This window comes from Arvicanthis niloticus, chromosome 16, assembly GCF_011762505.2.
Source record: "Arvicanthis niloticus isolate mArvNil1 chromosome 16, mArvNil1.pat.X, whole genome shotgun sequence".
NCBI classification, from domain to species: Eukaryota; Metazoa; Chordata; class Mammalia; order Rodentia; family Muridae; genus Arvicanthis; species Arvicanthis niloticus.
In genome coordinates this window covers 36585823-36597816 of record NC_047673.1, presented here as the reverse complement: position 1 = coordinate 36597816, position 11994 = coordinate 36585823, and the positions used below count along the sequence as shown (strand labels likewise).

Genomic DNA, 11994 nt, shown 5'->3' with positions numbered 1-11994 from the left:
TCAACCACTTAGCTTCCGTCCTCACTAGTCAGTTTCCTAAGCTACTGATTTCCCCAGATTAAGCTGCTGCCTCTGTTGCAACAGTGGAGAATTTCACATGGTTCTGTCAGCTAGAACTTAGTCATATCAACGCCATACCTAACTTCAAAGGAGGAGGCGGTGTTCTGGTGTTCTGGATGCAAGGGGGAAAGGGATGTCAGCTCAGCAGTAGGAAGAGCTTGCTGTTTGATCCCGGCAGCACAGAAACAAACAAAACATCAAAGAGTGACAGGATGTTGAAAATAAACCAATCCCGTGCTCCTCAGTTAAAAACTGCTGAGGCTGGAGAGATGGCTACTGTCTGCTCTTCCAGAGGACCAGGGTTCTAGTCTCAGCATCCACATGGCAGCTCACTACAGTCTGTAACTCCTGTTCTAGGGCATCTGACCCTCTATCATGGCCTTCACCGACACCAGGCATGCATGTGGTGCACAGACTACACACAGGAAGAACACCCATGCAAGTAAAATTTAAAGAAATATTTTAAGAGAAATGCTCTAAATTATTTTCTGGCTCGAGCCCTTAGGGGTTTCTCCTGGAGGTCATTCTCGGTGAAAGGAAAGATCTGTGCAAAGGCTAAGAGAAGAAAGTACCAATTAGCGTGCACTGGAAATCAGAATGCACAGTTGCTCCAGAAATGAGAGGTGTGTGTAAAAAGTGAAGTAAAGTTTGGCAACATTGTTAGCATTGGGTTGTGGTCATGTCAGTGAGTACCAGGCCAAAGACCCTTACCAACACTTTAGGTCAAGACCAAAGACTCTCCTTTTAGAGTTAAAATTGAGCAAAATATTTTCAATACCAGGCCTACATTTGTTGTTCTCTGAACATCATTCTATTTTGCGATGGTTTGGACTTTTTAAAAAGCAGTTTCAAAGATCATTGGTTGAGGCTTCGTCCCCAGCTGCCGGCACTGTTGAGAAGTGATTGGACCACGAAGACCTAACTTTATTAATGGATAAATCAGTTGATGGCTTCATTGATGGATTAGATTCTTAGCTGAATAGACTATTAGTAGGTGAAGCTTGGTTGGAGGAAGCAGACCCCAAGAATTGTCTTTGAAAGGTACATCAGATCCCTGGCCCCTTCCTGTCTTGCTCTACTTCCATCTGTCCGAGGTAAGCAACTTTGAACCCATCTTCCAGGATGCTCTATTTCACACAGGCCAGTACTGTTGACTTGAAACTGCTACAACTGTGAGCCAGAATCTTCCTTCCCTACATTAGTTGTCCAGAGTAAGGAAAAGATTCCCACCCGCTCCTAGTATTCACTTCACACATACATTCCCAGAAGGCAGCAGCTGACTATGTTCTATCCCCGTGCTCATCACAGGAGACTGTCTACAATGTAGCAGTTGTTAGACTCTTTTTTGAAAAATAGTTTTATTTTGTATTCGTGTGTGTGTACACGTGTGTGTGCATGCATGCATGAGGGTGTGCGTGCGTGCGTGCGTGTGCGTGTGTGTCATGCAGTAGAGCTCAGGGATAACTTTCAAAAGTCAGTTCTCTCCTTCCACTGTGGGTTCCAGGGATCAGAGTCAGGGCCCCAGGCTTGCACGGCGGGTGCTTTTACAAGCTGAGCCATCTCGCCAGCCCAGTTGTCCAGCTCATGGGTGAACTTCCAGTAACCTGTTGGCAGGGCTTCCAAACAATTAGGAGCCCCAAGCAAGGGTTCAAAGAATCGCTGTTTGCCAGTCAGCTATGCAGTGACTCTTCACTGTAGGAAGCTCCTAGCTAACTGCGTTTCCCACATAGCCTTGGTAACCTGCAGCTTCCTGTATGCTAATTTCCCTCCCTGCAGCTTCCTGTATGCTAATTTCCCTCCCTGCAGCTTCCTGTATGCTAGTTTCCCTCCCTGCCACCTTCTACTTTTCTTATGTCTTTTCTTTACAGATTTTTCGACAGGTATGGAGGGATGGCTCCATGGTTAAGAGCACTGGTTGCTCATGCAGAGGACCTGGGTTTGGTCCCCAGAACCCACATGGTGTCCCACAGTCAGCCTTAACTCTAGTTTCAGAAAAGTCTGTGTCTCCTTTTGACTTCCTCGGGCACCAAACACAAAAAGTAGTACACATACACACATTGCAGGCCAAACTCATACACATAAAATAAAAATAAATAAATCTTTCTAAAGAGAATTCAGTTTAAGAATAGTACTTTAAAAGTAAGAATTAAATAACTAAACTCAAAAAAAAATTTTAGAAAAGAGGATAAAATAATTCACCACCTCATCTCTCAGAGGAATATATATAATTCACATATATGTATGTATATATATGTGTGTATGCATATATTATAAATAAATTATATTACATGTGAGTTATATATATACATATATATGTTATATACAGTGTATGAGTTATATACATCAGGTGTTTCATGGTCTGCTTTTCTGTGTTCAGCATACATTCTAGGATTTTTGCTCATCTCACTCAGAAATCTTTAAGAACATAATTGTTAAAAGCATATATGAATGGGCTATGATTTTTACCAAGCACCTCAAGAGATTAACTTCTGAGTTGTTTCCAGTTTGAAAGGTAACAGGAGAGTCATGCCAATTGCTCCAATAAGAAATCGAAGGTAGACTTACTTTCAAATACCACACACCAGAGGCTGGAAGGGGTGTGTGTTTGATGCAGTCTGTATTTCATTGCCTTACATACAGATACTCTGTAATCAGGGATAGCTACCTCATCATCCCACGTGCCATATACTGAATATATCCTAATTTGCTTATATAATCCTATATAGAGTCTTCCCTATGTAGCCATTAATAGTTGCCTCCTAAGATTTGAGTGTACCCACAAAAAGCTTAGATGTTAGAACCTTAATTCCTTTACATGGCAGTGTTAGGGGGTGTGGCTCAGCTGGAGGTGTTTGGATGAAGACTAGCAATCAGTTGCCCATCAGATTCACAGCAACACTGTTCAGAATTGTCTGAAGGTGCTGTACTGGGGGTGGAACCCTAAGGGTGGGCAAGCTCACTAGCAACTGAGCTACTCTTAGTTCCTGATTCCCTCTCAAAAGAAAGGCTCTGGTGGCCCACACCTTTGATCCCAGCATTCAGGTGGCAGAGTCAGGCAGATCTCTGTGAGTTCAAGGCTAGCATAGTCTACAAAATTTCCTGGACAGCCGGGCACTTACACAGAGAAACTCTGTCTCAAACAAAAAAGCAAGCAAACAAAATGAGATAAAGGAGGATGTGACCATTTCTTATCACAGTCTATTGAAGCTTTTGCAATAAAACTTTTTTTTATTACCTTTTTTTAGTCCAGTCATTATCCCCCTCCCATTCTGCCCTACGACAAAACCTTAAAAAACATCTTTTCTGTTTTTGAGACAAGTTCTTACTCAATAACCCCAGTCTGGCATGGAATTCAGTGTGCAGAATATATTAGCTCATACTCCTAGTCCTGTGTCCATCTCTTGAGCATTGGGATTATAAGTGAGCACATCACAGCTAGCTATACCACAAAAGGGTTTTGTTTGGATCAAAGCTAACCCTGAGACATGATGCAATGTGGATACAAAGTCTGGGAGCAAAGACACCTAAGCAGCTATCTGACAGAGGCCTGCCTTGCCAAGACTATAAGGGAAGGAACTTAAGTCCAGTCCAAAGCTTAAAGTCTGATGCAGAAAGATGTAGTTGATGGGCTTAAAGTTCCCTAAGATGCAGGGATGCCGACAAAACTCAATCCTCAAGACCTACTATATGGTGTGAGGAGACACCTGAGTCCTGGAGGTTGACCTATGACCTCTGCCCACAGCTTGGCAAGCATGTGTACATGTGCAGACATACACCAAATAACAGGGAAAAAATGCTTAAAATTAAAAAATAAAAACAAAAATCAAGATGAATTGCCCTAGAGTTTAAGTCACTAGGGCAAGGAACCTGTAAGTGGTGTGGGTTGGGTTTGCTGCACAAGCTGAGAATAGCCCTCCCCCCCCCCCAAAGAAGTGATGGAGGGACATAGGAACTGACAAGCACCTAAAGGCCCTGAGTGGGTGAGCAGATGCTGTGAGCTGTGACACATAGGACTTTGAGATCCTCCAGGGATGCAGGAATGGGGATTGCTGCCAGCTTGGGAAAGGCCCAGCTAGGCTGCTTTCTCCACCATCCCTAGCCTCAGCTTCAGAGAAGTTAGCCCATGGTGACCCTGATAAGGTCGCTACTGACACAGAATGTCCTTCATGCCACCTGCCCCTTTCACCCATGCAACCAACTACCAAACCCAAAAGATACAGGAAAGAGCTAATCCTGTCATAATAAAATAAAGAGCTTCTGTCTGTCTGTCTGTCTGTCTGTCTGTCTGTCTGTCTGTCTCTCCATTTCTATTGCCCTGGATTGTTGGCTAAGTGTTGCTTTCATTAACTTAACCAAAGACGACCTCTCTCTCTCTCTCTCTCTCTCTCTCTCTCTCTCTCTCTCTCTCTCTCTCTCTCTCTGTGTGTGTGTGTGTGTGTGTGTGTGTGTGTGTGTGTGTGTGTGTGTGTGTTTATCAAGCCATTTCTTTGAGAATGTGAAAAGGTCTTCCTTGCTCCTAGGCAGGTTTGAACACACAAGCCTTCAGGGGTAAGTAATGAAAAGAAAACTTTTTGAGACAGGGACTATTTTATAATGTAGTGCAAGCTGATTTTGAACTCATGGCTAGCCTCCTGTCTCATTGTCTTAGTTTACTTTTCCATTGCTCTGATAAAATGCTGATGGTTTGGGAGAGCAAAGAGTGTATTTGGCTTTCAGGTTACAGGCTATCATCTAAAGAAGTCAAGGCAGGAAGAGAAACAGAAGCTGCAGAGGACTGCTGCTTACTGGCTTGTCCTCCCATCCCTACAACCACACCACCCCCCAATAGAGAGAAAGAAAAGGAAGTATCTACTTCTTAACCCAAGCACCTAGAGAGCAGACCGGCTTCTGTGAACATTCTATAAAATTCCCAATAAGCTGTCAGGCCCCCAAGGAGATATCAAGGAGACAGAAACCTAAAATTTGGCATGTGTGCTCAGCTCCTTTAGAGCCTCACACCACTGTGACTTAGGCGGGCTCGGGCAGCCAATCTCAAACCTGAGATTGAGTACAGAGAAGGCACCCAAAGGTGCCCAGAATTTGCAAGTGAAGGATGAACACAAAGAGAGGCCTGTTTTCTTCCCAGAAACAAAACATGCACCACGAGGCCGGCACTTCCTCACTGTGTACTTGACACAACAATTGCAGGCAGGGTAAGTGGTAGCAGGTAGCTTCTAGGAACTCCAGAATACAGTTATTGTATTGTCGGGTCCTACAGCCAATACCAACCAGAGGCCTGAAGCCATGTGACACATGCTCTCTGGCCTGTCAGACTGGACTGACAGCCAGTGAACCTATGGACAAGTCACAGGAACATGCCCCACAAGCATGCAAACAAACATTTAGTTCATGTGACAAGTGCATCAGGGTCCACCTGTCTCCGTCCCTAAAGACTACCCCACTCCCAAGATGTAGTGTAGAGTGAAAAATTATAAAGGGCATTTTATGAAATATGTGTAAATTTTTTCGCCTTAGACCTTGGGCAGAAAAGCACCTGCCAGCAGGTTTGGGTCCATCTAATTAGTTACAGAGGAGGGGGAGTTACAGGACAAAGGCCTGTTAAGAACATCCCAGAAACTGACTGGCCAAGAGAGGAACTACACCCTGCCCCCATGGTATGGCATGCTAGTGTTCACAAAAAAAAAAAGTAAAACAACCAATCCTGTGCACCCGCACGAAAGTTCGCTTTTTCCCCACCCCGCCCATATATAAGCGCTAGACCCCTGAGCCACGAGGTCAGTCCCTCTATCCCCTATGTGAGATATGGGGATATGGGCTGGCCCAGAGCTCTGATTTAATAAACCACCTCATGTGCTTTACAGCAAGACGGTCTCTCATGTGTCCTTTGGGTGCGTGCTATCCTGTGACTTAAGTGGACCTCCTTTCTGGGGAGTCCCGGACCTTTCAGTAGCACTCAAGCTTGATCCTCTAGGATGGTCAGAACTTTCTGGAAAGAAATAAAAGATGGGTGAGTAAATAGGTAAGCCTACAAGAGATGAGGTGATTGGTTTCACTGGTCTGAAAGGGGGAAAGAAAGCACCACAGAAAGCGTTCAAGCAGCTAAGTTTATCTACTGTAAAGAACTTTGGGGTTGGGGTGATGTGTTTTGTGCTTTGGCAATATTGCTATTTCTCTTGTGAAATCAAGGTCAGAATACATGATAGACCATTCACGGTATCTTATATTTTGCCCAATAAAGTGTACACTTCATGCATTAATATTCATTTTTAATTACAAGTATTTACTTATGAAGGCATGTGGAGGTCAGAGAACAACTTTTAGGAGCAAATTCTCTTCTTCTGTCATGACTGGAGGAAGGACTATGTCCCAAGGTCTGAATTCAGGCCACAGGGTTGGGCAGTAAGAGCCTTCCTGGTGAGCCAGCTTGCCAGCCCTCTTTTTCTTTTTTTTTTTTTTTCTTTTTGAGTGCTGATCTTTGATATTCAAAGGCCTGTGAATCCTGAGGCCCATGTTCCAGGTAGAAGAGAAGTAGTACAAAGTCTGCCCTGCTGAACAGGCTATTTGTACAGAGGAGTCAAGAGGAACTCGGTGTGCTCTGAGGCAGAAGATGGAGGCCGGAAGAAGATTCAGAAGCTGGTGGAGGACAGTCCTTTCTGGACAGCTCTGACTCCAGTCTTTAGGATGCAGCAGCCATTAGAAAGTGTATAGGTGAGAAACAGAATGTTAACTTGGACCTTGGCAGAACCAGACCAGTTAGAAAGAAAACAGAGAAAACAACAAGTGATGCAAGCCACCAGAGATAAAGACAGGGTAAGATAAGGACTCAGCTGTGGTCAGGGGTGAGGAATGAAGAAACAGCAAGGCTCAAAGGCTGTTCCGGGCCCCAAGGATACCTGCAGGATATACACAACCAGCATGTTCAAGTACACCTGGGGACACTGCAAAGCCAAGTCTCAAACATGGCAAGTACTCTATCAGTCCCCTGGGTCCACAGATCTCAGAGGTTGAACAATCTAGGGCAAGTAAGAGCTCCAGAAATAACCCCAATCCTATGCATTAGAGCTTCTTCTCAGTGGCAAGACCTCAGTAGAGCATGACCAGGACTAAGGTGAAGTCAGGCCCCTGGGCTTGGCTAAAAGAATTCACTCTTTTGCCCCATCCAACTGATTCGAGGTGGAGATAAGGTGGGCTCCTTGAACATTTTTTTTCTTTTCCTTTTTATTTCTTTTAGTTGTTTTATTTATTTACATTCCAAATGTTGCCCCATTCCCCATTCCCCCTCCAAGAGCTCTTCACACCATTCCCCCTCTCCTTTGCCACAGAAAAAGTACACACACACACACACACACACACACACACACTCCTTATCCCCTCTCACCTCGCATCCCCCTTCCCTGGGGCATCAAGTCTCTACAGGCACATCCTCTCCCACTGAGGCCAGACAGGCAGTCCTCTGCTACATATGTGCCAGAGGCCTCAGACCAACCCATGTATGTTACTTTGTTTAATGGCTCAGTCTCTGGGAGCTCCTAGGGGTCTGGGTAGGTTGATATTGTTCTATGGGGTTGCCATCCTCTTCAGCTCCTTCAGTCTTTCTCCTAACTCTTCCCTGACCTCAGTCCGATGCTTGGCTGTAAGTATCTGCATCTGTCTCAGTCAGCTGCTGGTAGGGCCTCTCTGAGAGGACAGCCATGCTAGGCTCCTGTCTGCAAGCACAACATGGCATCTGCAATAGTGTCAGGGTTTGGTGCCCTCCCATGGGATGGATTCCAAGTTGTCACTTGTCACTGGATGTCCTTTCCCTCAACGATCTGAAAGTTTACTGTGAGCTAACTCAAGTTTAAAACACAACATCAAGCTAAAGTCGGTTTTCTTGCAAGCTGAATTTGTCTTACTGACCTTGTCTGGGACCTTTCACCTAGAAATTAGAGAATCATTAAGCCCATAATCTGTATCTGGAGCCCTTTGCTCTCTTCTTGACAAAACAAAACAGCAAAGCAAAACAGAATGGAACAGGGACACAAAAGTGTGGTTTTGAAAAAAACAGGTTTACTTACGGCTTGGCCAAAATAAAGAGAGAGAGAGAAAAAAAATATTAGTTTGTCACCACCCTTCCTGTAGCAGTGTTACATTTATAGAAAGGATGGAACAACCCTGTTTAAGGCCCATGGGCCATACAACAAGAGGGCACAGAGAGAAAGTGAGACAGGTAGAAGCACCTGGAAACGCCATCCTCTGAGCATGGCACAGCCTTTGCAACCAGGAACTCAGCAGCAGGAGATGCCTGCATAAGAGTGGCTCCTTGAACTGTCAGTCATGAGGCTCCCCCAATACCCGCAGAGCAACTGCCTACTGCTAGACCAGGAGATGCTTAGTCATCGTCTTCAGTTAGGTGTCCACTGCTGAGTCTGTCAAGATCCAATGAGTAACTCCATAACCCAAGCTGGGAAATAAGGCCTTGTGGACTGAACCATGATGCAAGCGTGCGAAGACTGTGCTGCAGGGGAATTGCTTTCTGCACAGGACTTCGCTGCTATTACTCTTACTAGGGATCTCATGGAAAAAGATTTAGCCGTTGAAGCCTACATTACCCTGTTACATGCCCATATCTACTGAGCAGATATATGTCAGCAAGGAGAAGCATGCAGACATTAATGATACAGGCGAGATTTCAGTATCGGTGGGGAGAAAGATAAGATTATGAAACACTTTAAATTCAATAAATTAATATTATAAAATACATAATAAAACAAGCCAACAATCCCCACTCTGTGCTTCTCTTTCCAGGAGGTGAGGATGGGTGCCTTGGTCAATGTACCTGTGATCTCCAGGCAACGTTTGTCACAGTTATTTTATAAGAAAGCAGAACAAATCCTCATGAGAAAAAAAAAAAAAAAAACAAGCCAGGGTGCATCTGTAGTTTTCCTAGAACCATTGGGTGGTGTTAGCTGACCTGAACTGGGTCTAGAAACTTCTCTGTCGTCACTACACCAGGCACTGGTCTACACAGCAGCCTAACTGGGACACCCCCTTGAAACAGGAGAAAGATCCTTTACCTCTGCCTTAGTTGGAATTACTAGTGACATGATGAAACACCGTGACCGAAAAGCAAGTTGGAGAGGAAAGGGTTTATTTGGCTCGCACTTCCACACTGCTGTTCATCATCTAAGGAAGTCAGGACAGGAACTCACACAGGGCAGGAGCCTGCAGGCAGAAGCTGATTACAGAAGCCATGGAGGGGCGCTGCTTACTGGCTAGCTCTGCATGCTCTTTTTTTTTTTTTTTTTAACCCAGGACCACCAGCCCAGGAGTGATACCACCCATAATGGGTTGGGCCCACCCCCATTGATTGCTAATTAAGAAAATGCCCTACAGGCGTGCCTATAGCCAGATCTTATGGAGGCATTTTCTCAATTGAGGCTCTCTCTTCTCTGTGTCAAATTGACAAATAGCTTTCGGGAACACCTCTCTCCCTTTTTTCTTTCCTGCCCCTCCTTTCTTCTTTCCCCCATCCTACCCTTGGTGTTCTCTCTCACACACATACACACACAAAGGACTGGACCCAGGGCCTCCAGCAAGCCCAACAGGATTACTACCACTAAGCCATATCCCCAGTCCTGTTTGGATGTTTTATTTTCGAGGGAGGGGAGTCTCAAGTTTCCCAGCCTAGTCTTGAACTGTTCCAACTTCTCAAGGAACTGAGACTACAGACCTGTTCCACCAGTTCCAGCACAGTCCAGAAGTTTTTTTCTCTACAGCTACTGGCCTCTGATTGGGCTTCTGCACGGATATGTATAGTGAGAGAGGGTCATGGGAGGTAACAGGGCACACCAGGGTGTGCTTGTGGTCCAATGATTAGCCATTACTCCTACCAAGCCTGGAACTGCTAATCATGATGTTAGGCATGTGGAGAATAGATCCTCTTATCTATGTGACTCTGTGGAACTGTACTGGACGCTCTCTGCCCTCGGTTCTTCTCACCTATAGGATGTCACGGAGCATTCCTTGTGTGTCCTCATTGCTATCTCTACAGGAGTTTGGAAGGCAGTGTACTTAAGATGGCTGAGTTGTGTCCTAGGTTGCAAATGTCAATGACTTATTTTGAAAGTCATTTTCTTGGGTCTACACTTGCATTGACATTTATAGGTATGCACGGAGACATGCAAACTATTCAGGAAATACATAGATGCACACACTTGTGTGATGCTGCTTCAATATGTTGAATGCAAAAATCAAAGAAGTCGAATTGTACAGTAGCTTGGAACACGGATCCAGAACTAGGATACCTGGGCTTAAAGCTCGGCTCTATTGTTTTCTGCTGGGATGACCACAGAAACATCCCTCCCACAAGCTTCCTAATCTGCTCCATTATGCCACTGGGAGAGCTAATGAGTGAGATACAAGTTGGGTTGCCTGGGAAACGGAAGCAAAACATAAGCCAACATGCAGTTTTTCCTTGCAGGTTGCCCTTAGGACCAACTCCTGTGAGAGGAAGCAGAGAAGCCAAACTGAGCAGAGGGAGAAATGAGGCTGTAATTCAGTCTCACCAAAGACCCCAGGCCACGGGCATCTCACCAAAGATCCCATGCCATGGGCATCTCCTCTATTGTTTTCTATGCATATCAAGCTAAGCTCTGTGTGTTGTCTCACTGCAGCGGAAGCTGCACTGTGCTGTCCGACCTCTGTGTCAGAGAGAAACAGTGAATTCTCCAGCTGATGGACATGGTGCTTGCACATAGCCCACAAAGTCAAAGCTATGACCTTTGAGAGCTGTTGTGAGTCAGGGTGGGGGTGGGGGTGTCAGATATTTCTGTTCTCCTGTGGATCTGTCTTTGAGTGCAGTGTGCCCTCGCTAACCCCCCTCCACCCCACCCTCACCCCAGGAAGGTCCTCCTGAACAGGCAAACCAGCTTTGTGAAGAGCAGTTTCCTGAGAAGGACTGATACCTATGGACTGTTTGCAAACTTGTCCAGAAGCTGCAGGGCTGGGGGAAGAGAGAGAGCAGAGATAGAATAGAATGATATAGTTTCAACTCCAATGAGACAAGTCCATGTATATATAATGTTATATAATATTATATGTTGTCTTTACAAACCTTATTTTCTACTTGCTTGGTACTTTTGCTTTATAATTCAAGAGAAGAAATTTCTAAGATATCCCCATTCCTTTTTGTATTTTTATTTCAAGACGGTTTTATTAAGTTGCCCAGGCTGGTCTTGAACTTGTGACCCTCTCATCTCAGCATCTTGAGTAGGTGAGATTATAGGCCTGCCACAGCAGATTCAAGCCATAGCACATGGCTTTGGTACCATTTGTCAGTACTAACACTGGTGAGGTGTTTGGTATTTTGTGGCCTCTTGTGTCTGCCATCTTGTCATGAGAGACATCATCCATCAAGGAATTTGTGAGCTTTCCATGTGTCACAGACGAGTTGTGTGCAAAAAAGTGTTATCTCCACACAGATGTTTATACTGTATTATTCACAGAAGACTTGGAATTAATTGGCCCATAGAGAGAAAACAGATACAGTCTATATGCAATAATTTTCCAGTATTATGGTTACTTCCTTATTCCTAAATGAACAAAAAGAATATACAGAAAGTAGCTGACTCATAGACCTGGGGAAGTCACTTTAGAGTTTATCTCTCCCAATTGTCTTATCTAGATGAAGCAAATAAAGAACAGAGATAAATTTAATGACTTGATGGAGCTCATGATGTTGTCTTGAATTAATTCTAGGCCACTGGGCTTTATGCTCAGGAAACCTCTACTGGGTTGGGTCACATCAAAACACATTGCAACTGGATTGTCTTCATGGTTCATGCCAGTTCTAATAAGCTGATAGTGGCTCCTACCTTTAGGAGAATCAAGGCGACTCAAGTTAGAGGCTTCGTATGATCATCTAATTAGAGTGCCATTTTTTTTTTTTTTTTT

General features: G+C 44.6%; 1 long non-coding RNA gene across 1 annotated transcript; it reads left to right on the top strand.

Moving 5' to 3' along the window:
• The first annotated feature begins 5714 nt into the window (after positions 1–5714).
• On the top strand, positions 5715–11757 carry LOC143434614 (uncharacterized). Its single transcript, XR_013104235.1, has 2 exons — positions 5715–7022; positions 10523–11757. It is a non-coding gene; the product is annotated as an uncharacterized LOC143434614 (long non-coding RNA).
• The last annotated feature ends 237 nt before the right edge of the window (positions 11758–11994 follow it).